Source organism: Coenobita brevimanus, chromosome 8 (genome assembly GCF_032717465.1).
Source record: "Coenobita brevimanus isolate Jiangsu-jjx chromosome 8, ASM3271746v2, whole genome shotgun sequence".
In the NCBI taxonomy this organism is placed as follows: Eukaryota; Metazoa; Arthropoda; class Malacostraca; order Decapoda; family Coenobitidae; genus Coenobita; species Coenobita brevimanus.
The window spans coordinates 31,648,249-31,674,045 of NC_136961.1; the positions used below are offsets into that span (position 1 = coordinate 31,648,249).

Sequence of the window (25,797 nt, forward strand, 5' to 3'; positions counted from 1 at the left end):
TTTTATTACAATTCCAAAAAATTAACTTAAAAACTCAAAAAAAACTCATTATCTCATAAACGGTGAATCGGATCAAGAAAGTGCATAGAATAAAAAATATGTAAAATTTAATTTCCTTTCAGAGGTGTTGTATCAAATTTTATGTATCTTCAGCCAATATCGTTTAATCACGATTTTTGTTATCTTAGAAAAATGCCATTTTTCCACCTTCAGCATAGGATATCTATATATTTTTTTAAAATTCTCCAGAGGGCACCCCTTCTAAAATTCATCTTTAGGCCCTAAGGAAGCCTCATACCTAATTCTGTGCTTTTATTCGCCGTGTAACGATAATGGCAAAATTTGCCGCTAAGCCATCTGATTAAACAGAGAAGGCTGACATGACAGGCTGGTTCCTGAAACCTAAGGGCTCTGGGAAACTAGGACAAGTGTCAAAAACAAAAGATCAAGAGTCCTGGGAGGTTATGGCACAAGGCACTGAGTCCAGAAGTCAGTGAAGATGATACCAATACCTCATCACTGACTGACTACATAAATTCAAAGGGAGGGCATTAGCATCCACTAACAAACTGGAAATCAGAGATGACCTGAATGCCACAGTTACCAGACACACACCAGCATGACGCACTGAATCTAAAATCCGGAGATGGGCATCTGTAGCAGAGGAGTAGTTCTCACATCCATATTCATGTTTAGAAAGAATAAGGGACCTTTGTAATAGGAGGAGGGTCTAACAGCATCCAAAAAGGTATGAGTCAAAACCCTTAGAAGACTCAAGGCCGTACTACAAGCTACCTTGACATAACGAATATAAGGAATCCAAATCAGTCGTCTATCAAATAAAAGATAAAAAAACTGAGTTTCTTCCACGCGGGAGATTCTCCTACCAAAGAGATAAAAGTCGGGGTCTGAGTGAACCCCCAAAAGACGACAAAAATGCATAACCGATGTCTTTGTACAAGAATAACGGAAACCACGAGACTCAGTTCACTGGGAAATTCCATTAAGAACCAGCTGCAACTTCCTCTCTATCAGAAGCATTCTTAACACAGTGACGGACACTGAAAGGTCATCTGCATTATAGTGAGTCACGTACACCATCTGGAAATACATTGATTATACTGTTCATGGCCACAGCAAAGAGAGTTACCCTAAGGATACTCCCTTGCAGTTTCTATTCTTCAGGTTCACAGGCATTAGAAAGCAACCCCCCCTACCTCAACTGGGACCCTTATAAAATGGTTAGATAAAAACTGCTGAATAGAAATAGGCAAATACCCATGAAGATCAAATTCATGAAGAGAAAGTAAAATGCCAATGACACCAGGAAATGTCTTATATCTTTCCCAGATCGAAGAAAACCATGACTTCATGTTGGTTAGTGGAGAAATCCTCACAGACAGAAGATTCCAAGGGCAGTATGGCATCAGAGGTAGATCACATTTTATGAAAACCATACTGGACAGGGAATAAGAAGTCACCTCTTTGTCAGAATCACACAAACCGACCACTGACCATCTTTTCCAAGACTTTACACATTCAAGAAGGTAGAGAAATGAGCCAATAATTTATCACTTGTAGGTGATCCTTACCTGGCTTGGAGATGGGAATAACTGCAGCAACACAAAAAGCCAGAACTCACCAGTACACCAGATCTTATTAAACAACGACAGCAAAAGTGAAAGAAGCTCATCAAACAGGTGATGTAAAAATTCATAAGGATTATCATCACAGCCAGGAGAGGAATAATGGCACTGCAACAAAGCTGCCTGGAGGTCAGAAACGACCCTCTCCCAGCCCCCAGAAGAGACCAAAACTAAGACCGCGAGACTCTGGGTGCCAACGGTGGCATGCTGAAGGCGAATCTGTATCCTTCTATGACACAGCCAAAATAATCAACAAGCACTTTGGTAGAAACAAAAGGATCAGCCACAATTCCACTTGCTCCAGATAAAACAGGAGGGGAGGAAATGGTATAATGTCCATAAATTCTCCTCTCGGTTCCAAACCTGAATGAGAGAAGTCCTCGAATTGATGGAGGAAACATAACTATTGCAAGATGAACCTCTGGCCTTTAAAACCCGCCGCACATGAGCTCAGGCACTCTGATACGCCACCAAATAATGAGGATCCCCAAGGTGGCAATGAAGTTGAGAAATGGCAACTCGTTTGGTTCTCAGTAAAGAACTGCGCTCATGGTTCCACCTGGACTTTTAAGAAACTGACCCCTCGTTCTAGGAATAGATAACAGGGCCACTGGGTGCAACACATCAGTGAAATAAGACACTGCCTAAGAAATATGGCCAAAATCATTCACAGAATAGTCAATGAAACTTAATTCCATGAAAAGTGGCCAGTCTACCTTATAGAGACGCCAGTGAGGAAGACGAGGCTGAGGTCCATCCTAAGCAGCGGTTAAAAGTATTGGATAATGGCTGTTGCCATACAGGTCTGGCAACACATCCCAGTTAAATTCTACAACGGCATCAGCCATGTACAGGGACAAATCAACAGCAGTAAAAGACCCAGCCTGGCTATGGAAATATATCATCTCACTGGAATTTAAGACACCCAATTCATCCTCAGCAAAGGAAGCTAGCACAGGGCAAACACGTGAGAAGGCAATAACCCTGCCCAGTATGGAAGATGGGCAGGGACAAGCAACATCACTGGCAGCCCTCCTTTACCAGTGATGTAGCGGTAATGCTTGGTCCATGAGGCCGACAGATGCTGAGCCCAAAAAGGTAAGCAGGCCTCCAAAATAGGCAGCATTGCCAGCCACTCCTCAAGCCCCGCCACAGCGTAAAGGTGATCTCCCTCAGTGGGGAAGTAACTGACAAGTAAACGCAGTGCAGTCGTAAATGAACTGTCGTCCCTGACTGTATGCTTGTGTGCCACAGTTTCTGTTCACCTCGAGAATGTTGTCTCTGATTAAATAGACGATATAGACAGGACATGACACCAGACGAGACCTGTTACTTAATGCTGAGCCGGTGTTGTGAGGCTACAAGAATACACAAGTGATACTTTATGATTACAGTGATATTCCTAAACCCACAAACCACCATAAACAGGTCTTTGTTCAGTGTGAAACACTGGCTACAACTGCCTTTCAACCAGGGGCAGCAGTGGAAAGCGAAGAGAAAATGTCTCAGCGTCTAAATGCAAGACAATACATAGTACCTTACATATTTTGCGACAGAACTCCACTTCCTGAACTCAGTACACTGTTCACAACAATGAAACAAAGCCAATTACACTGAAAATGTCAAATTAGTTCTTGCTGCCACTTGACTGTAATAACTTAAGTCTCTCCAGCAGTAAGAAAGTTATATAATAATGCACCTAATCGAAGTCTCTATTACCTGACATTAATCACTTGGAGAAAGCAGGAACAAAAACATATATACCTTCAACTAAATGTGTGAACGTTTCTTGGGAAGGTTTTCAATTATATACCGTACAAATTGTCAACAATGGTCAGATTAGTGAAAAAAGGGCAGACACTGCTTTGATAGTTTAGTTTATATTGTACAATGGACTATCATCTGTAATGCTATATTTGGGTAGCGTGACCTCCCCAAAGATTATTTGGAAGGGTCCCCCTACCAAAAATAAAAACGATCAGAAATAGGGGAATGTGGGCCGATTTCAACGAAATTCCTCAAGTCAGTTCGTCTGGTTACTTGATAACATCCCCCGACATTTGAAAATTTGCACCATTCATTAAGTGGTTCAGCCCCTCCCCCCTCTATGATTAAAAAAGAATACAAATTACAGACATCCCAGACACGGTTTTGATATTTTAGTACATGTTGTACAAAGGTCTTTCGTTGGTAAGATGATATTTGGGAACGTTGGCCCCACCCCAAACGAATCTTGGGAGGTCATCCCCCTACCCAAAATTAAAAACGATTAGAAATACGGAAAATATTTGAGTGAAATTTCTCAGGTGAGTTCGTCTGGTTAATCCGAAGGTCTTCCACAATATACAGTTCTCCAACCTAGACTTTCAGGGTCATCAGCTCCCCCTTACTTAATAAAAAAAAATCAGAAATAGGGAAAGGAGAGCATATATGACTTTGATATCTTAGTAAATATTGGACAATAGACTCTCATCAGTAAAGAGATATCTGGAGAGCGTTAACACCAATGATTCTTGTGGGTGGGTTAGCCACCTCCCCAAAATAAAAACAATAAGAAAAAAGGGAAAGTGGGCTCATGGATTTCAACGAAATCGTCATACATATCACAGGATTAGGTATGCAGTTCCATGTTTTATCTGAATGCACAGGAAGAAACTGCACATCGATATTTGGGGAGCATGTCTTCCTCCCCCATGACCCTTGTGATGGTCAGCCTCATACAAAAAAAAAAAAAAAAAAAAAAAAAATCCAAATAAGGGAAAGGTTTGAATAACATTTCCCAGGTGAGTTCGTTTGGTTACAGGGAAGGTCGTCAACTACATACAGTTCCCCATCCATGATTACTAGCTGGGTCAGTCCTCTTGAACAAAATAAATATAAAATGGCAGATATGGCTTTGATATCTTAGTACACGCCATGCAATGGATTCCTATCCGTTATACGATATTCAGGATTCGTGACACTCCCCCTCCCCTCCCTGTGATTCTGGAGTAAGCCACCCCTCCCTCAAAAAAAAAAAAAAAAAAAAAAAAAAAAAAAAAAACAACAACCACGAAATAGGGGAAAATGTGCTGATAGATTTCAACGAAATCAGCATCAAGATCGGAAGATTGGGTCTACAGTGTCCATATTTTTTCTTAATGCACAGGAAGAAACTGCATATATACTTTATTATTAGTAAAGACTTCAAAAACTCAAATCAGTGTATAGCAGCAAGTAACCAAGCAAACAAAGTGTTCCGCTTCTTTGCTAGTAAATTTCATCATAAAACGCTCGATGTCATCTCCAAGCTTTATATATCATTAGTTAGACCACACCTAAAACACCGTGTGCAGCAATGGTCCCCGAATCTTATTACATACCGGTACGAAGAAAGTCTCAATGGAATGCACCTCATAGTCACAGAAATTACCCCGTTGGTGTAATGTCACAAATTTATTATTCATGTATATGTTTAGAAGTACTGTAATTTCTAAGTTAGAGTGTAATCTGAATACTAGTCTATAAGGCTCCTGTTCTAAGTAGTAGTTCATGTGTTAATGATCGATATAAGGACAACTTTATTTTGATATGTATATATCTCTGTATCTATGCATAGGTAGTGTAACTGGAAGTGTTGAGCTATGGGAGTTCCCCCCATCTGGTTGTTAACGAATAACAGATGTGGGCAACATCTTCGTGTTTGTGGTGCGTCGTTGCCCGGTGCCAAGTTTAAACCTTAAACAGAATTGTAATGGGTATGCAATTCTTTCCGTATCAATGTTGTGAAATGCTTACCAATGAAGCTGCTAGAATCCAAATATGTGAAATTAATAGTCAAAAAAGGCAAAGATAATGTAATTTGTGAGGAACAAGTAGTTCCGCTTGCCTTAGCCATCACTAGATGGCATAAGCTACCCCAAACTCAGGGCGGGATGGCAGTAAATTCAGTATTTAACTGTAGTAAGGACTGAATCCCAAATTTTCTCCAATTCAATCAAAAGTCCTAACGTCATGTGTACTCTACTATATAAATATTGAAGAGAATTAAAACCCACCATATCGCAAAAACACAGTCTCATTTGATCTAGCAGTAGCGTCCCTGTGTGCCCGATAAGCCACTTTGGCTATCCAGACGTTGCGGGTAACAGACGCTGCTTCAGTTCACAGACACCGTGACTTTGGAGGTTGACGAGGCCATCATGTGAACTTGCCCATAGACTTGACGTACACACACGCTTACACTACCCACGAATAGATTTATAAATGAATGTAGTAGCAATTGAATTATGAATCAATCAGGTGAACCTTTTTTTTTTTTTTATAGTAGATAAGGTACAGAATTTTGAAAGTTAAGGTGATCATGTAACGGAAAAGCGAATTTAAACTCATCAACCGTTTTTTTTTTTCTCTTCTTTTATTAACAGGTTAGGAATATTGGGAGTGTTGAAGTGAATTTAGTGATTGTAAGAAAATGTAATTTCGAGTTGTTCCTCGAGGCTAAGCAAGCCCGAGTGATTATGAAATATTAGTGATTAGTGTGATGAGTTTAGACTGGCCCGACGTAGTAGTACATGAGTGATTATTGTTGGTTCGAGGCTATGCCAGCCCAAAAAGACAGTTCATGTCATTGAATATCCCAGTCTTAAGGCTATAGACGAGCCCAAGAATAACTGATAATCAAGAATGTAATGTGATGAACTCAGGAGTCACTGTTAAATATTCAAATTGTTTCACTTGGTAACAGTACTGTATTACTATCGCCCAAACTATTACTTAATTTACAACTCTTTTCATATTATTAAAGGTCATGTAATTCAAAAATGTCTGTTGTTTAACAAGGATAGAATTATTAAAGTATATGCAATTTTGATATCCAACCAAGGGAATTATGTCCTCTCACGCATGACTCACTCCCCTTCCAGTTCAAGATTCCTCCGCTTTGAGAACGACTAACACACGTGGTATTAACTTATTCTCGACTCTACCAAAAAAAAAAAAATACAAGCGCTACCAAAAATATCCTTTAAGCAATTAACCTTTATCATTCAAAGTCGAAGTTACTGCCCCTCCCTTTGTTTTTTCTTAGGTGAATACTTTATCAGCCATTGAGGGGAGACTAAGTTGAGTACCCTTTGTATTATCAACGAGTAAGTTAACCCGCCCCATCCCGTCGACGTATGGGTACGTTGCAACGATTTGTATTTGCCAGTCCCGGCGACGTACCAGTACGTCGTGCAATTCCAATGTGCATAATTTCGACAATTTTCAAATTTCGCGCTTGATTTGCGGTACGTACCCTCGCCTGACCTTCCCCTACCTGCCACCAGGTGGGGACACTCAGCGACCCCGCGCGACCCGCACTAGCCCACCACTCGTCCACTCACCTGGTAGCCACGGTCCTGCTCAGACATGACTAAGAGAGGTCTCTCAGACAGCGAGATTCAAGTCGCCCTGGACACCTTTACTGGCGACAGTGATTCCCCATTGGACGACGAGGAGATGGACAAAGATTATGTGCAGCCAGAGGAGGAAGAAACCACCAGCAGTGACGAGGAAGTTCCGTCACCCAGGAAGCGGCAGTACATGACTTACCGTGCTGCTAGAGAGGGGCAGGAGGCAAAGAAGGCACGTAGTATATCCTATCCCTATCCCCAGCGTGATTTGGAAGCAGAATTCGAGGACGAGGACGAGGACGAGGACGGAGCCGTGGGACGTGCTGCCACGTGGTATGGACGGGAGGTGATTACACATCGTGGCCCAGAGCGCACACCACGTCGCATGAGCAGGTATGGGCCTAGCATTCTGTTTGGGGAGCTAGCAAGTCAAGTGGAGGGAGTGGGGAGTGAAAGGGAAAGTCCAGGGATTAGGGAAAGTGAGAGTGACGTGAGTGAGTCATTGCTCTCCCTATGTAGTGTGAGGTGGCATAGTGGATCACGTGGGCCAGTGCAGGTGCATTCCTTATCACGTGGGATTGTGAGGGAGGGGGAAGGTGGGAAGGAACCACTCCAAAGCACGTCTTATGCTCCCCAGTATCCCCTAACACGTGGTCGAGCTAGGTTGCGTGAGAGAGCACGTGGTGTGGTAATGGAGGGGGAAGGTGGGGAGGAACCACTCCCCAGCACGTCTTCTGCTCCCCAATATTCTCCTATTTCATCCCCACAGCCCCCTAATGTTCCTCAAGGCCGTAAGGGTAAGGGAAAGGGAAAGGGTAAAGGTAGAGGGAAGAGGAGTGACAGTGGGGAATCCCTCCATACTCCTTCTCCCCCACCTCCCCAACCAGGATCTCCTCCCCACCCAGAAGAAGGCGGTGATGGGGCTGATGGGGACGAGGGATTTGTGTCGTGGGATTGGGAGGATGGGAGTGTTTTTTCTCCCCTCATTCACCCCTTCACTGAGCAAGGGCGATCTGGCTGCATTGCACCAGGAATTCACAGTAATTCCACCAGGTTGGATTTTTTCCACCTGTTTTTCAGTGAGACATTTGTTGAGCAGATTGTACACCAAACAAACCTGTTTGCAAGCGCCCAGCACCTAGAGAGTGAAAGATTGGGAACAAGGAGTAGGCATTCTATGATCTATGATTACCCTGTCTCCCTTCCAGAAATGTTCTTATTTCTTGCCCTGGTCCTTTTGATGGGTATTATAAGAAAGAATAGAATTCCTGCTTAGTGGACTAGGGACCCTGTTATGTTTACCCCCATATTTGGTCAAGTGATGAGCCGTAATCGGTTTCAACAAATTCTAAGTCGCCTCCAATTTTATGATGCTCATGACCCTGCAAATGCAAACAACACTGACAAAATGAGGCGAATTCGGTTGGTCTTTGATCACCTCAGGCAAACCTTTCGATCCTCATTCTATCCCTATAGAGATCTCGTCATAGACGAGAGTCTCGTGTTGTGGAGAGGCAATATTTCATTCAGACAGTATATACCCAGCAAAAGGCACCGTTTTGGGTTCAAGATCTATGTTATGTGTGACTGTAGGACTGGATACGTGCAAGACATAGTCTTGTACACCGGTGCACAGACAGACATAATATAAGATCGAAGTATTGGACTGTCGGGAGCAGTGGTAAAGACGATGATACAAGACTACCTTCATCGCGGTCACGTTCTCTACCTCGACAATTGGTACACTAGCCCTCTTCTCGCTTGTTATCTTCACACACATGAAACGGGAGTTTGTGGAACCGTAAAGGTGAACCAGCGTCACATGGCCAAGGTAGGGCGGAAACTTGCAAGGAGTGAGGTTGTCTTCTTCAAAGCCAACAACATCCTTGCCACAATGTGGAACCACAACAGAGAAGTAAGCCTCTTGTCCACGGTTCACCGCCCCTTGATGCACCGTACTGATTCAGTAGATTACCGTAGCGAGAGCAGGCGTCGTGTTTGGAAACCTGAGTGTGTTATGGATTACAATATAAACATGCGCCTCGTGGACCAGTCAGACTCCATGATATCGACGGTAGAGTGTGCCAGGACAACGATGAAGTGGTATAAAAAACTGTTCTTTCACTTACTAGATATCACTGCTCTGAATTGCCACCACCTTCACGCCATGACCACAGGAGTTCAGGAAACATTTGAAGGGTTTGTGAGGGAGCTCACAAGAGAAATCTTTGCAAAGTATGCTGTTGAAAGGCCCCAACATCGCACCCGCACTGCCCCTATTGCCCAAACTCCCCAGAGAATATCCGGCCGCCATTTCCCCACTCCCATCCCTCCCCAGCCAAACAGACCTAGGCCCCAACGCAGGAGTCACGTGTGCAGTAATTCCCAGGTGAGACTCACGACACAGAGGAAGGACACCCGCTATGAGTGCGTGCAGTGTGACGTGGGTCTCTGTATTCACCCATGTTTTAGTGAATATCACACGTTGATGCAATTTTAGTATGGTGTGAATGCGAAAGGACGCTGAAATTATGAGGTAAATACGACAGACAGACGCTCAGTGAAATTACCAGTCAAGTTGATCTCCAAATATTAGTATAAAGTGCATACGGGTCGAACATAAGTGAAAACATTGTGTGTAAGTATATAAATCTGCCCTAAGTTGAAACTTACATAGAGAGGTTTGTATGATGCGATATTCTGTCGCTCAGTGCAATAAATACGGCCCGTAATTATATAATTATTATTATGGGACATTCTTACGGGTATAATATAAGTTAAAATTATTGTATGTGATGATATATATTCTAAGTCAAATATTCATAGCGTGTGTATAAAGATAAGATTTCCTGACGTTCAGTTGAATGAATAAGGCACGTATTAGTCAAAATAAAAGTCGGCAAGTGATAAAGTGAATAATTAGTATATAAGTGTGTGAGTGAATTAGTATATAAGTGTGTGAGTATTATGTTTGTCGAAACATTCCTTGCGAGGGTATTTTCAGGCGATTTTCTCACGCTCACTTGAATAAATAATGGCAGTAAGTATGTACAGTGCATTATAGGGGTGTAAACGTGTGTAATGTAAGTGGGAAATTATAATTGGAGCGAATAAATAAAGTAGATGATGAAACACGAGTGTTTGAGATCGTGGTTGCTACATGAATATGCGCTACCATATCGCTAAATGCCCTCGTAATGAATGAAAATAATTGAAAACCTTTACAGTGGTGGAGGAAAGGTTCTATGTAAAGGGGTAAATAATTGGAAAGTGATAAAACAATTTGGTATGTTGAAATACGAGTCATAGCGAGTGCGCTTACTAAGCTGATGTGCGCTATACTTATGCTGCATGTCATCATAATGAATGAAAACATCTGAAATTACTTACAAACAGTTGTAATTGGTAAAATGTCATTGAAACAGAAGTATACAAGTAGAAAAAATGATAGGTTGACTCATACCAGAAACTTAGCATATAGCATGTTACGACTCGGACCAAACTCGCTACGCTCGCGCGATGGTACAATGCTTATTTTTCATATATATGTGTCTGAAATCCATTATATTGTTACTGTTATTGTTTATTAATTCAAATTCAATAAATATAGAGGTGTTGTGTGTTGTTTCTCCCATTATTCCTTACCATAGAAAACGTAAACGCATATCCAGCCCATTACAGAACACCATACCTGCGGGGGGGAACCGCACCTGTACGGACCACTTATAGACCGCGGGAACCACTCTCTTTGTGATTTTCCTTCGTTTCTCGACCTAAGCAGAAGTTTTAGCAACAAAAATTTTTTTCCAAAAAGTCTCGGGACTGGGGGATGTCATAGGTGCGGAAAACCTCGGGACGTGACGGGTTAAACAGAACCACAACGGTGGGAAATCCAATTTCTCATCGTTACACTGATGAACAACGGTGGGAAAAAAAAATCCTACCGTTACACTGGTGGCAATAGCGGTGGGATTCATCGTTCCCCAGTTAGTGGGGTTGGTGAAAAATTGTAGGGAAGTGACTAGCAAAGAGAGTGAGAATGTTAAGGGTAGCATTGGTTGGTCATTCCCAAATACCTCCGCAACTCTATGTTCAGGACGTGGAGATTAGAATCTTTTGGGCAAGTGGGGGCAAGGTTAGGAATTTCTTTCAGGACCCCCGATTAAATTCTGCATTGGAGTGGGAATGTGACCTTGTATTTTTGTGGATTGGAAGTAATGATATTGACCAAAATACCCTCAAGAAATTTTTCACAGAATAAAGACTGTTACAAGAAAGGTAGAGAAACAATGCCGCACCAGGGTGATTGTTTGCCAATTAGAACCAAGAGTGTACCAGGGAGCAAGTGCCCCTATTTCATCCGAGGACTATAAAACCGTAAGGAACTCTGTCAATAAGAAAATTCGCTGATGCTTGCCTAATCAAAACCTGCAATTTAACTGGGCTTACTATAGTAATAATCTAGATGATGGAGTACACTGGAGAGGCGCAGTTAGAGAGCGAGTGGACGCAAAATTTATCAAAATTATTGAGGCCTACAGAGACGATGTAAGTGACTAGACCTACTCAAAGGTAATGAAGGTGTTCACAAACAAAATCCACAATTCTTTTACAAACACCAAAAGAGAGAAAGCATTCCAAAATCTAATTTTCTGAATAAGGGTGGAAAAAATAATTAGGGTCACCATGTCTCTGTATGGACAATTATTTGGACAATCGCAGCCGGAAGCTGATCATCCGTCCCAGGCAATGAGAGATCATGTAACTATCCAATTAGATGAGGCGGATGAGCGACTCGGTACTGCAAATAGAACGTTGCCTTCACACTCGACCCCTTGTTCGCACACCATGACTTCATGGGTCTCTCTCACAAAACCGCGCAATATTCCAATTTTGGAATTAAATCAGCTTCAAGGGATAGAGGGCACATCTCGCCTCGAAATGTTTTGTGAGGCGGTTGAGCAAGTTGATACCAGTAATGCGATCAGAATCCAAGTTGCCAAAAGTCGAATGGGTTCCGAACTGGCAACTTTCATCCATAATTACCAAAAGAAACATTTTGCACTGTCATGGCCCAAACTAAAAAAATTCTTGAGTGCGGAGTTTGCCATTGAATTGAGTGTAGATGGAGCATGGCAAGAGCTAGAAAGTATGACTTATGACTGGGAAAAATCACCCCAGGCGTTTGTACATAGATTCATGTGTAAGCACGCGGCTCTTGAAACGAAGTTTCCAAAAGAAAAGTTTCCCTCGCGAGATAAACGAATTAAGAAGAAATTGTGGTATGGTCTTCCGCTCAAGTCCAGGGAAAAATTGGAAGGTTACCTTGATGACGGATATCCACTCCGCAAATTCATTGACAGGATTGAAAATGAGAGGCAGCTTCTCGAAGAGAGGTACACTATCTATCTATCTATTGCCAGACGCCATAATCCCGTAAAGGGGTGGCCGTTTGACTTTGAGTTACTTGTTTTACGGAAAGGGGCACTAACCCTCCACCAACCCACTTGTTGACACGTAGGGAGCACGTATGGTTTGGTTATATGGTTACCACCCAGCGTTGTAAATGATTTCTTGGCTTACAGGAAACCATTTGGCTTGTCACTCAATGTTAAGCCACCTGTAAAGGAAAGAAAAGCAATAAGAAGTGACAGGAAAGATGGGAGAAATAAGAAGAGAGGAGGGCAGGCAAAGAAAAAGAATGATAAAGACTAAGGAAGAAGTAGGCAGCACTACATCAAGTGAGTGGATGATGGTCGCCACCACCTACCACTAACCTGAGTTAATGGAATGCCGGATAGGGACAATAAAAGTGAAGTTCCCTCAAATACAAATGTAGTGGATACTCCACCAAGACCATCCCATGATAACCATCAACCCGAGTCAGACAAGGAAGTGACTGAATTGAAAGCTCAATTAAGGGATTTGAAAACAAATTTAGAACAACTCAACCAAAAACAATCTACTCCTCCTGCAACACCGAGGCAAAAATACTGTAGTTATTGTCTGAAGAGTTCACACACGTTGCAAGAATGTTGGGCAAAACCACCACCAGGCCACTGTTTTCATTGCCGTAGGTTGGGATGTCGTAGAGGCAGTCATGATTGCCCAGGTCGCATAAACCACAGCGCAGCGACGTGGAGCAATAACAGATTTCGCCAACCCAGTCCAAATGCGAGGCAGACCGCCAACCAAACAAGGTTCCCCCATCAGTCTATTTGACTAACCGCAGGCATAACATGCCCACAATAAGTGTCAGCATGAATAATAAAGTAGTGGAAGCCGTAGTTGATACAGGGAGTGGTTACATCTTACTAAAAGAGGCCACCGTGAAGTGGTTAGGAACAGAAATAAACACGAGGAGAAATCCACCGAGATTACAGGAAGTCACAGGAGCGTTGCTCCGTATCCTGCATATAGTCGAAGTAGAGATCAGAGTGGGAGACGAGAAAGTTCATCAACAGTGGTGTCCAGTTGTCCCGAACGCCTACTTGACTACTGAAATGTTGTTGGGATGTGATGTCCTCGGACAATCTCCGTTGATCTGGAATGGTGCGCAACGAGTGCTGATGTGGGGAGGAGCCCCGTACATTGTAAACTATGTTCCGCAGCAGAAAGGAAAAGTTGAGTGAGTCCAGGCCACACCTATCAGGGCCATCAGGAACCCTCAACAGTTGAAACAGATTAATCTCTTAACAGTAGAGAGGCTCACCCTATATCAAACCAGATTCATAGCCGTGCCAGTCAGTGAGGAGCCTAAAACCACTTTACTTTTCTACCCACAAGCGCGTTTCAGTCATAATAGTCACCCTTACATATTACAAGTGAATTCAGAGGGTTTAGTCTATTTACCCCTCAACAATGGAGCTAAACAAGATAAACTGTTTCGGAAAGGTACCATTCTAGGCTCATATGAAATTATTGATGACCCTCCTGAAAGTACAGTCAGCTCTGTTACCAAAATTCATAATGCCCTGATCCCTACCAGTGATCGAACTAATGAAAGTGGAACTCGTGTTCAATGACTCCAAAAGCTAATTGACAAACAGACATGGCCTCACTTAGCTTTAGCTCAACAAGAAGAACTAGCTAATGTAATTCTGCAACATGATCCCCTCTTCATTTTGGAAAAAGGAGAACTAGGAACCATCAGCGGTCCCCCCGTTCACATTAAAGTAGCAGACCCACAGCCCAGCCGTGGACCGATCTATCGATATCCTGAACAACCTAAACAGGTGATCGCTGAAATGTTGCAAGACATGGAAGAGAGAGAAATTATTGAAAGATCAACAGCTGCCTCGTTATCTCCTATTGTATTAGTTAACAAACCAGATGGCAGCAAGCGCATGTGTTTAGATTATCGCCACGTGAATCAACATCTAGCCACGGATATCTATCCACTGCCCAGACTAGAAGAATTAGTCGAGCAGGACGCAGGTCATAATTACTATGTGACTCTTGATATGCGTGAGGCATATTTTCAAATCATGTTGGATGAGGAGAGCCGTGATTTAACCACATTCAGTGATGGAGTCACCCTTTACAGATTTAGGCGCTTACCATTTGGACTAAAATGTTCACCAGCCATATTTTCCCGATGAATGCAAGACATTCTTACTCCATTGTTGAAACAAGGCTGGGTAAAGAATTATTTGGATGATTTAATAATTTGGGCTGATGACATCCCCATGTTGTTGAGTCGCTTACAGCAACTATTCACTTTACTGACACAGAATGAGGCCAAGCTAAATTTAAGCAAATGTACTTTTGGATTGAAAGTAATCTTTCTTGGCCATAAAATCTCAGCGGCTGGGAGTAAACCGGACGCGAAAAACATGGAGGCTATCAACAAAATGAAAAGACCCACAAAAGACAAAGAAGTCTGGAGATTCCTTGGGATGTGCAGGTTCTACCGAAAACACATACCTTCGTTCGCGAAAATAGCAGCTCCCCTTACTAACTTAACAAGATCCGGAGCAGCGTTCGAATGGTCAGACGAGTGCCAATCCGCGTTTGTTCAATTGAAGTCGTGTTTAGTGAATGCGCCAGTATTGGTAAGAGCCTGTGTGACTTGACCATTCATTGTAACCACCGACGCGAGCAACACCCATATTGGTGGCGTATTGAGCCAGATACAACCAGACAACTCCAACTTACCTATTGGTTACTTTTCCAAAAAGCTCAATCCCTGAGAGAGAAAATATTCTGCAACTGACAAAGAAGCATTGGCAGTCGTTCTCACATGCCGCAACTTCCACCATTACTTGTGGGGTTCCCACTTTACTATCTTGACAGACCATCAACCGCTTACCAGCATTTTTAAGAGAAAAACAAAATCCCCACATATGAACCAATGGATTCTCAAGATGCGCAAGTACGACTACAACGTGCAATATGTCAAGGGTAAATATAATGTAGTCACCGATCAGCTTTCTAGACCTGTCAGAGTGATATTCCACCAGTCAGAAACCAACTGGCTTGGATTTAGCTGAGACGAAGTGAGAGATAAGCAGCGAGAAGAACCCATGTGGGATGAATTAGCTAAGTACTTGCGTAGTGAGAAGCTCCCTACTAAAAGACTACTGAAAGCCATGTTGACCCAGTTTGCGTTGATTGACGAACTATTATATTTTGTTCAGGAAACAAATGATGGTAGCATTCAATATTGCTTGGTGATTCCTAAGTCATTAACAAAAGAAGCTATAAAACACGCTCATGAAATCTCAGGACATCTAGGTCAAAAAAAAAAACATCAAGAAGGCAGAAGAGCTATTCTATTGGCCAAATCTAAAAGTAGATGTATGTGAGTACGTGAAACAGTGTCCCACTTGTCAAAGATTCAAAGGTGAAACTGGGTTACAGCAACCTTGGAAAGGTTTCCCGCCTGTAAGTAAACCATTGGAACGTATCGGGATCGACTTGACCAATATGGTTGCTGGAGCTCAGGGCTACCGATATGTCATTACTGTGATAGATCACTATGGTAGGTTTGTGAAATGTTGCCCACTCAGAGACAAACATACACAACACATCATACACTGTCTTGGGCAATACTTCACTGACTTTGGGACGCCACGAGGTATCGTCCTGGACAACGGCAGAGAGTTCACGAGTGGAGAATTCAAGAAATTCTGCCGGAGGAACCAGGTGGACTTGTTCTACGTCACCCCTTATCATCCCCAGGGAAATTCCACCACCGAAAGGATGCATAGGACTATGAAAAGTATCCTAGCATCCCTCTGCAACAGGCACCCCTTGCGTTGGCCTCAGCTGCTCCAGTCGTGCCAAACCGTCATAAACCAAGCGGTGCACTCGAGCACGGGACAACAGCCCTATTATGCCTTCTTCTCACGCCATCCCCCCCTCCTCATTGGTACTTCATTGCCTCCCGTGGACGCAGAGGAGAACGACCTAGCGATAGCACACACCCTTATTAAGAAAACCCACCAAAAGATGACCAGGCGATACCGGGATGTAGCCAACAGGCGGAGGAGGGTGCAGAAGGCTGGGGTCAATAGCTTGGTGTGGGTGAAAAAAGAAACCATACAGCCAGGTACCTATAGGAAACTGAATGCCAAATGGGACGGCCCGTATAATGTGATCGAAGTGTTGCTAGATGGAAGTGTTTATATCACTGAAAATGTATTTAGTGGCAAGAGAATACAAAGGGCTGCTGAAAAGGTAAAACCATATTACGGTACCGAGGAATGGCTCTTAGGACCATTGCAACAGGAGCTCGCCCCGGAGCCCGAAGATGAGCGATTACCACTGCGAGTGAGGAATGCCCCTCGGAGGCTCATAGAGGAGTGTTAAACAGAAAAGTAGAGATAAGTGCATGAGACGAATGTTGTGAAACATAACTGCCTGAGGTTGTGTTCCGGGTGGACTCATCCCCGGTTGGAACCGGGAAGTGCCTTACTTCGAGGGGAGTAATTAATCCCCTCACCTTACAGTTAGCACGGTTTGTGAGGTAGTGGAGTCTTTGGGACAGAATGAGCCCTCACCTTCTTGCGGGCGGAATGCTGGAAACAAAAGAACCGAGTGAATGCGAATGCGAATGGAAGAGTGGAAGGAAGCGCCCCCGTGGTGATCTCACTCTCGAGAGACCCTGTCAAGCTCCGGTGGGTGACAAGCTATCCTCCAAAACCTGAGGCTGACTGGGGCATAAATTCCCTCATCACATCAAGTGTAAGGAGTGATCATACCTCCTAATGAAGTGAGTAAGCGACCTTCCAAGGTACGCATTAGGTGTTTAATGTGGACCGACAGGTGCCACCGATTGTGGGGAAAAATGTTCCAATTCAAAGTGTTAATAGCAGTTATAGGAGTAACAACATTCCATCCATGCATATGTCATAGATGACTGACTTGGGTAAAATTTCTCTTCCGAACGTGGGAGCCATGTAATGCCACAAATTTAGTATTCATGTATATGTTTAGAGGTACCGTAATTTCTAAGTTAGATAGAGTGTAATCTGAATACTAGTCTATAAGGCTCCTGTTCTAAGTAGTATTTCATGTGTTAATGATCGATATAGGGAGAACTTTATTTTTATATGTATATATCTCTGTATCTATGCATAGGTAGTGTAACTGGAAGTGTTGAGCCATGGGAGTTCCCCCCATCTGGTTGTTAACGAATAACAGATGTGGGCAACATCCTCGTGTTTGTGGTGCGTCGTTGCCGGGTGCCAAGTTTAAACCTTAAACAGAATTATAAAGGGTATGCAATTCTTTCCGTATCATTGTTGTGAAATGCTTACCAATGAAGCTGCTAGAATCCAAATATGTGAAATTAATAGTCAAAAAAGGCAAAGATAATGTAATTTGTGAGGAACAAGTAGTTCCGCTTGCCTTAGCCATCACTAGATGGCATAATCTACCCCAAACTCAGGGCGGGATGGCAGTAAATTCAGTATTTAACTGTAGTAAGGACTGAATCCCAAATTTTCTCCTATTCAATCAAAAGTCCTAACGTCATGTGTACTCTACTATATAAATAGTGAAGAGAATTAAAACCCACCATATCGCAAAAACACAGTCTCATTTGATCTAGCAGTAGCGTCCCTGTGTGCCCGATAAGCCACTTTGGCTATCCAGACGTTGCGGGTAACAGACGCTGCTTCAGTTCACAGACACCGTGACTTTGGGGGTTGACGAGGCCATCATGTGAACTTGCCCATAGACTTGACGTACACACACGCTTACACTACCCACGAATAGATTTATAAATGAATGTAGTAGCAATTGAATTATGAATCAATCAGGTGAATCTTTTTTTTTTTTTTTGATAGTAGATAAGGTACAGAATTTTGAAAGTTAAGGTGATCATGTAACGGAAAAACGAATTTAAACTCATCAACCGTTTTTTTTTTTTCCTCTTCTTTTATTAACAGGTTAGGAATATTGGGAGTGTTGAAGTGAATTTAGTGATTGTAAGAAAATGTAATTTCGAGTTGTTCCTCGAGGCTAAGCAAGCCCGAGTGATTATGAAATATTAGTGATTAGTGTGATGAGTTTAGACTGACCCGACGTAGTAGTACATGAGTGATTATTGTTGGTTCGAGGCTATGCCAGCCCGAAAAGACAGTCCATGTCATTGAATGTCCCAGTCTTGAGGCTATAGACGAGCCCAAGAATAACTGATAATCAAGAATGTAATGTGATGAACTCAGGAGTCACTGTTAAATATTCAAATTGTTTCGCTTGGTAACAGTACTGTATTACTATCGCCCAAACTATTACTTAATTTACAACGCTTTTCATATTATTAAAAGTCATGTAATTCAAAAATGTCTGTTGTTTAACAAGTATAGAATTATTAAAGTATATGCAATTTTGATATCCAACCAAGGGAATTATGTCCTCTCACGCATGACTCACTCCCCTTCCAGTTCAAGATTCCTCCGCTTTGAGAACGACTAACACACGTGGTACTAACTTATTCTCGACTCTGCCAAAAAAAAAAAAAAAAAAAATACAAGCGCTACCAAAAATATCCTTTAAGCAATTAACCTTTATCATTCAAAGTCGAAGTTACTCCCCAACCCCTTTGTTTTTTCTTAGGTGAATACTTTATCAGCCATTGAGGGGAGACTAAGTTGAGTACCCTTTGTATTATCAACGAGTAAGTTAAACAGAACCACAACGGTGGGAAATCCAATTTCTCATCATTACACTGATGAACAACGGTGGGAAAATAAAAATCCTTCCGTTACATTGGTGCTTAATTTACACTACGAAGACCTACCATATTAAAGAAACTAAATATATTTCCTCTATAAGAGCGAAGATTCTGGGGAGATCTAATACAAGAAATTATATTTCTTAACAAGTTTGACTATGTTAAATATGATAATTTGTTGAAAATCCTGAATGATACTGTGGCTAGAAATAACGGAATGAAACTCATAAGAGATGCAGCACCAGCACAGGGACAGTTGCTTTAATATTCGCGTAGTGAAACAAATGACTAGGCTACCAGCAACAGTAGGTATTCAAAAATTATTTGTACGTTTAAAATTCAGCTAGACAAATATTTTGAGACAATGAGTATAGCTAATGTGTATTGTTTATTTCCAGGTTGAAGTGCATGTTCGTGACAGAGAGACGTTTGCGTAGGACCGAGAGCATTCGACGATTGCGTTTCTTTTCTTTTACAGCTCTGTGAGACAGAGATAACATACTGCACAGTTGTTCCTCTCCTGCCTCTCATATAAAAATTTCCATGCATGTTCTTCCTAACAAGAATGTTTTTTTCCTTTTTCCTGGCTGTTTAACCGGTTAGTATGGTGGGTGGGGATGAGCCTTCCTCTTTTCACTCTCTCTCTTACACGTTGGTTAGACCTTCGTAAAATTAGCATTCTTGCCTAACAGATAACCTCGTCATTGGCTAACAGGCCTCCTGGTATCTGTACTCCTATGTACTCTCTCTCTCTCTCTCTCTCTCTCTCTCTCTCTCTCTCTCTCTCTCTCTCTCTCTCTTTAATATCTGAGACACAATGTCAAAGTAGGTTTTCTGCATGGTGGGAGCTCTCTGCTTTGACCATGCGCCAGTTTGTTTATATATATATATATATATATATATATATATATATATATATATATATATATATATATATATATATATATACTGTATACAAAAGTATTCAATCGGATGATGACTGCAGTTATACTCAGACCCCGCCAGGCAATCTTTTTCTTATCTCTGAACCTATTTTTTGCTTATACAGTCACTACGTCCCCCCACACCCTATTCCATACACGACTGATAGTTATCTGACGTTTACCATAACCATATCTGTAGGCAGGGCTTGAGTTTATTACTAGCAGCAAGGGAGACGGTATGGGAGAAACGTAACATGTGTCTCATGCCATCGAGGCTCTGTGAAGTTTAAGCACAGAATGGAGCCTCATATGTACACACACCTTGAAGTGGCTGCCATGATACGCATTTCAAATACTATTACTCACACTGAAGGGTTTACTATTTCCGGTTACCTTAAGGAAAGCTTAAGTCAAGACTGTCCTTCAGTGAATGATGTTTCAGTTATTAGGCATCATGCCTTACTTCTCTCATTTGACGATGTCCAAAACTGAAACCAGTTTGGGTAAAACAGCTTCTCAGTCAAGTCATATAAGGCAAGAATAGCCTGTCACCAAATCATGAATGAACAATACACTTCATTGACCTTCATGATTCAAACCATTATGAGCAAAAGCTTTTGTCTCCATCTTATTTAGAAGAGCTGTAAAGGGTGTCCTCTCATCCATAAGAGTTATACTCAACAAGGGAGAAAAATTCAACAGCTGCTCAAGGGTAGAGAAAGAAGAGAGTCAGCTTAGCATACCTAATGTCTTGGAAGTGGATTCTCATAGGAGGAGATGGGATCTTGCCATAATAGGACCCGAAAAAATGAAACCCCAAGGAAACTGAGAAATGACAAGGTACTGTGTGCCGTAGTATCGAATATTTTGGGATCTTTCTGTAGAAAATTTTGGCAGATGAAGTGAATTAGGAATTTGGAAACTGAATTTTTGAAGCATTACAGACAAAGTTTCTTTTATAGCAATCAAAAATACATCCCAAATAATAATAATCCTGGTGTGGTGTACACTCGCTCCAAAAAGTATCGGTGCACTGTGGGTCCGATGACATACGGAGTGATTCGACCATGTGCCAGTGACAGCCCGTTAATACCCGTACATATTATATCATTTACAGCCATTTCCTACTCATTATGAAGGACACAAGAGTTATCTAATATAGCAGTCATCTATCGTCTGGGATGCCTGCGTGTGTGAGGTCAGAACCACAATTTCCAGTTTCCTTTGTTCCGTGTGTCATAATATTTAACACATATTCTGCACCGATACTTTCTGGAGCGAGTGTACATAGGCTCATCCTGGGAATAGTTAGTACCTCCTGTGCTGGAAGTTGTAAGAAGCGGGTGGAAATGTGAAGGGTGGAGTCATAACCATATGAATAGATATTGTTAACTGTGCATCTCACATCGCTGATCAATAGAACGATTCGCAAAGAAGTCGGGCCCCGAGCTATCAACAAAAAACGTCACTTGGTGTGCCTCCGTGAAGCCTCACGCACGGGCTCGCCATACAGCTTCCATGACCTGGCTGACATAATTACTTCTTTGTCCCTTCATGCTGCATCACTGACATGAGTTTGATTTAAATCCGACGAGGGTTTCAGGATATATTGTTCCCACAAGGATAAACTAAGTCGACCCGATCTGACCTTGATCATTGACCCACTGACCTTGTTGACCTAATCAGTCCACCGTCCATTCATACTGTATCACTGACAAAAGTTTTGTTAGAATCCGTTGAGGGGCTCAGGAGATATCATGCCCACAAGGATAAACAAAAACAGCCTCATATGACCTTCACCTTTGACCCCATGATCTAGCTGACCTAATCAGTTCATCATCTCATACTGCATCATTGACAGAAGTTTGGTGAAAATAAGTCAGTTCTGGAAACATCGCACCCACAAGAGTGTTATGGAGGCATGGACTCACGAACGTACAGATCAATCACTTAATGCCTCCTCCACCGTAGGTGGGCCAGATCATCATTACCTCCTTTTGCATCACTGACCAAAATTTAGTGAAAATCCGTCAATGGCTTCTAGAGATATCACGGCCAGAAAAGTGATACAGATGCAGACGCACTCATCTATGCAAGCACCAACGTACAAACCAATCACTTAATGTCCCCAACCTAAGTCTATTAATACCAAGTCGTTTCACTTTCCATCATGGCGCAGGGAGGCGTGGCTTGTGTGTGACGTCAGTCGGCTTAAGGAACAGAAAATGTATGAAAGGGCAGACTCAAAATAAACATTTACAATAAGGGAAAACGAAGAAAGGGAAGTGCGGACTCGTTTAACCTTATACCGTAATATAGCAGTACGTTCCCTCACACCCTTACACCTTCCATCACACCGCCACACCTTCTTATCCTCCATCACACCCCCACACCTTCATATCCTCCATCACACCCCCACACCTTCATATCCTCCATCACACCCCCATACCTTCATATCCTCCATCTCAGCCCCACACCTTCATATCTTCCATCACACCCCCATACCTTCATATCCTCCAACACACCCCCATACCTTCATATCCTCCATCACACCCTCACATCTTCATATCTTCCATCACGTCCCCCCACCTTCCCTCACTCATTTCAGTCCCTTCCTTCACATCTCCGGACTGAAAAATGTCATGGTCTGATGAGTAGAGCATGCATCCACTCACTAGCATGGTCAGGAGTCAACTGAACTGGGATTTCGTGCCAGAGCCAGTCGACATCACTCCTATACTTCGCCCCAAGCACGAGCTTGGAACCGTTTTAGGTTGAAGTTATCCGACATGGTATTAGTAGTCTTAGCCCCCACCAACATAGATGGGCGGAGGCATAATCATGAGATTTGGTGACATGACAGAACCTTTAGGAACGCCACAACTGATAGCCTTAAAGATAAAGTCTACAACAGTAATTACAGATCGACCGAAAAAAGAAACTAGAGATGAAGGTACAGACAGAATGATAAAAACCGAAAGAGGGCAGTTTGAAAATATAAGATTTGTTCAGACTAGGTTGAAAACCTTTGAGATGCCAACTGCAATGGCAAAGTTTTAATCAAAGTCCCAAATGACAGATGATAAAAAGTAAAAAGAAAAGAAATGGAGAGAAGCTCGCCAAATGAAGTGTCCCTGGTAGAACTCAAACTGGCTATCAAAAATAAGATCTTGAAACGTAAATACGCGTTTCAAATTATTCCTGTTGAGGATACATTCAAAGACTGAAGCAAGATAACACAGTAAAGCTTTCACTGCTGGAGGTGTCAGCCGAGGCCATACACTTCACTGGGGTCAGATTGCTACTGAGTTTAATCGAATTGCCACCACTAGAAAGTTTTTTCTTTTTTTGTGTGTGTGACCGACTCTGGGCATAGGCTTCGCAGCCTGGTTTCAAGGCCCAGTAGTCCTCCTACATACCATACACCTCTACACGTCACCACATCGGCGCTAACACCCACCGTCCATACTGAATACATGCTAGGGCTGTCTCATACGGGACTGGTGTATTGGTATTAGCGGGGGTATTTTTACGACATGTCGGTGAGTCTTCTGGTAGATCAGTAAAGTCTGATATTTATGAAACTTAAATCCTTAAACTGTTCCTTGCCCCAGTGGGATTTGAACCCAGGTCCGTTAGGACTGCAGGCCAACTCTCTACGGATTGAGCCACCGCCTCCTCCTAAATGATGAATCCTAGGGAAATTTTTCCAATTTGGTATCTCATATGGGTCCCTTAATATACACCTAGACTCATACCATCCCTTTCACGCCATGGAACAATTGCATGACTTTTTCCTACATTTGTTATGCATTGATATGTATCTATTCAAATATATCCTTGTTTTTGTTTATACTATCTCAACCTTTCCTCCTCGGAATTTTTTGCAACATTATTTTTTTTTATAAATTTTGAAACAACTGGTACTAAAAGGATTAATTTTGACATCATAACAGCTCAATATTTCCATATCACGATAAAATTCAGATATAAAGGAGAAATGTATGTTGTGAAGAAAACTTCCATCGAAATACCATCAGCCTTTTATATGCTCATCTGGCTTGCATACTTTTCAGCACGTTTAAACAGATATATGCAGCTGAAAAAAATGTTTTCCGAATACACAAGTCTACCCCATATGTCTGCCATGGAACGACAAGGAAAAACTGTAATAACAAAAGTATTTGGATAGTAGGTTATCTCTTGTGCGTTTCAGATGCATCTGACTCTATCTCACAATTCCAGGCAAAAAATATAAAGGCTGACATATCGACGTCATTTCGGAGAGGCAAGAGAAGTAATGCCACCTCTCAAATATGCAACAGTGAACGGGCTATAGCCAAAGGGGATATTCAGAGAGATGGGAGTGGTAACCCTTCCTCGGCTAACGCTGAATTATCTCCAGCAAGAAGGAACACGGAACAACTTGACAGATAGAGGTAAAGAGTTTGTCAAGGCATGGTTTCAGCACAGAACAGTTCTTGAGAATAAAACGAGGGCTTCAACGGGACCATACAGTGAGGACAGAATGTACATCTTTGGAAGCCATTCAACTGGCAAGCACGAGAAAGTCAAAAGGAGAGGTGGGGGGGGGGAAAGAGAAATGAAGGGATAACATATAAATCTTCCAACTTGGAATGCTAAAAGGATGTTCTGGAAAGATCTATTCTTGTCAGCAGGACAAATATTTACAGATCCTTCAGATCCGCAAAGAGGAGGGAAAGACGACGCAGTAAATTTATTCTAGAGGCTTTTGGCAGTGTGCCAGAGGGAGTGGGAAGATTCTAAATCACAGATTTATATGAGTGCTCTGGAACAGTTCTGACCAGAAACATAGACCGCACGAGATGCAGGAGTAAATTCGTCCCGATATCTCTTTAAATCCACCCCTTATTATGGACACTGCTAGAAATGTAAAACAAGTTGTTTTTAATCCTTCAAAGGGTAAGAGAAGAGAAGTTTGGTCCTTTGGTCAACAAAATAACTTTTTCAACGCACAAAGTACAATTTGGTGGCTGTTAACCAAGGAAGCAATAATCCATGGAAGAGCAGAGATGAACTTAATCAAGGCTATCCAATTAACGACGCTTAAAAGCTACATATACCTTTTCTTTGAAGGATTCAAAGGCCTTCCTGGAGATATAATTAAGATAATTAAAATAAGAATTTGACTAGAGGAGCCCCAAGGAGAATAATATTGACTATAGTCAGAGGAACTAGTTGTAAGAGTAAAGTGCAGTACAGTATGTTCAGATTCTCTCTTCGACGGTCAGTGATACAGGTAGGGTGTTGTTCAAGCTGCAACAAGTCATTAAGAAAAAATGTTGGCTTCTTCATTAGGTGGCCCACCGAATGAAGAAGAGTCAAAGATGGTGGTGAATACTGGGATAATCTGAAATTGTAATTTCAGAAAAAACAGATGTGGACAGAATGCGTTCTACTTAGTAAAGCAGTCAAAACATTTTTTATAGTTAGTAACACCTAGACATACCGATAAGATAACAACTGTAGTGAGCGAGTAACAAGGGTCACAGCAATGTTCTGGATTATTCAGAAGACTCAAGTTCAGAACCGCGAGAGCAAGTTAAGTTGTTGCATACATACAAGTACACACAACAGCCAACTTGTCTTTGAAATGAGCATATAAAATTAGGAGGATTCACTGGTGT

General features: G+C 42.1%; 2 protein-coding genes across 2 annotated transcripts in view; both read right to left on the reverse strand.

Annotated features, from left to right (window-relative positions):
- The window catches only part of LOC145407291 (glutamate receptor ionotropic, delta-1-like), a 528,461-nt gene that overhangs the window by 424,572 nt on the left and 78,092 nt on the right, over positions 1 to 25,797 (reverse strand). The window lies entirely within an intron of this gene.
- Positions 1 to 25,797, reverse strand: part of LOC145406034 (ionotropic receptor 93a-like) — a 124,933-nt gene that overhangs the window by 98,362 nt on the left and 774 nt on the right. The window lies entirely within an intron of this gene.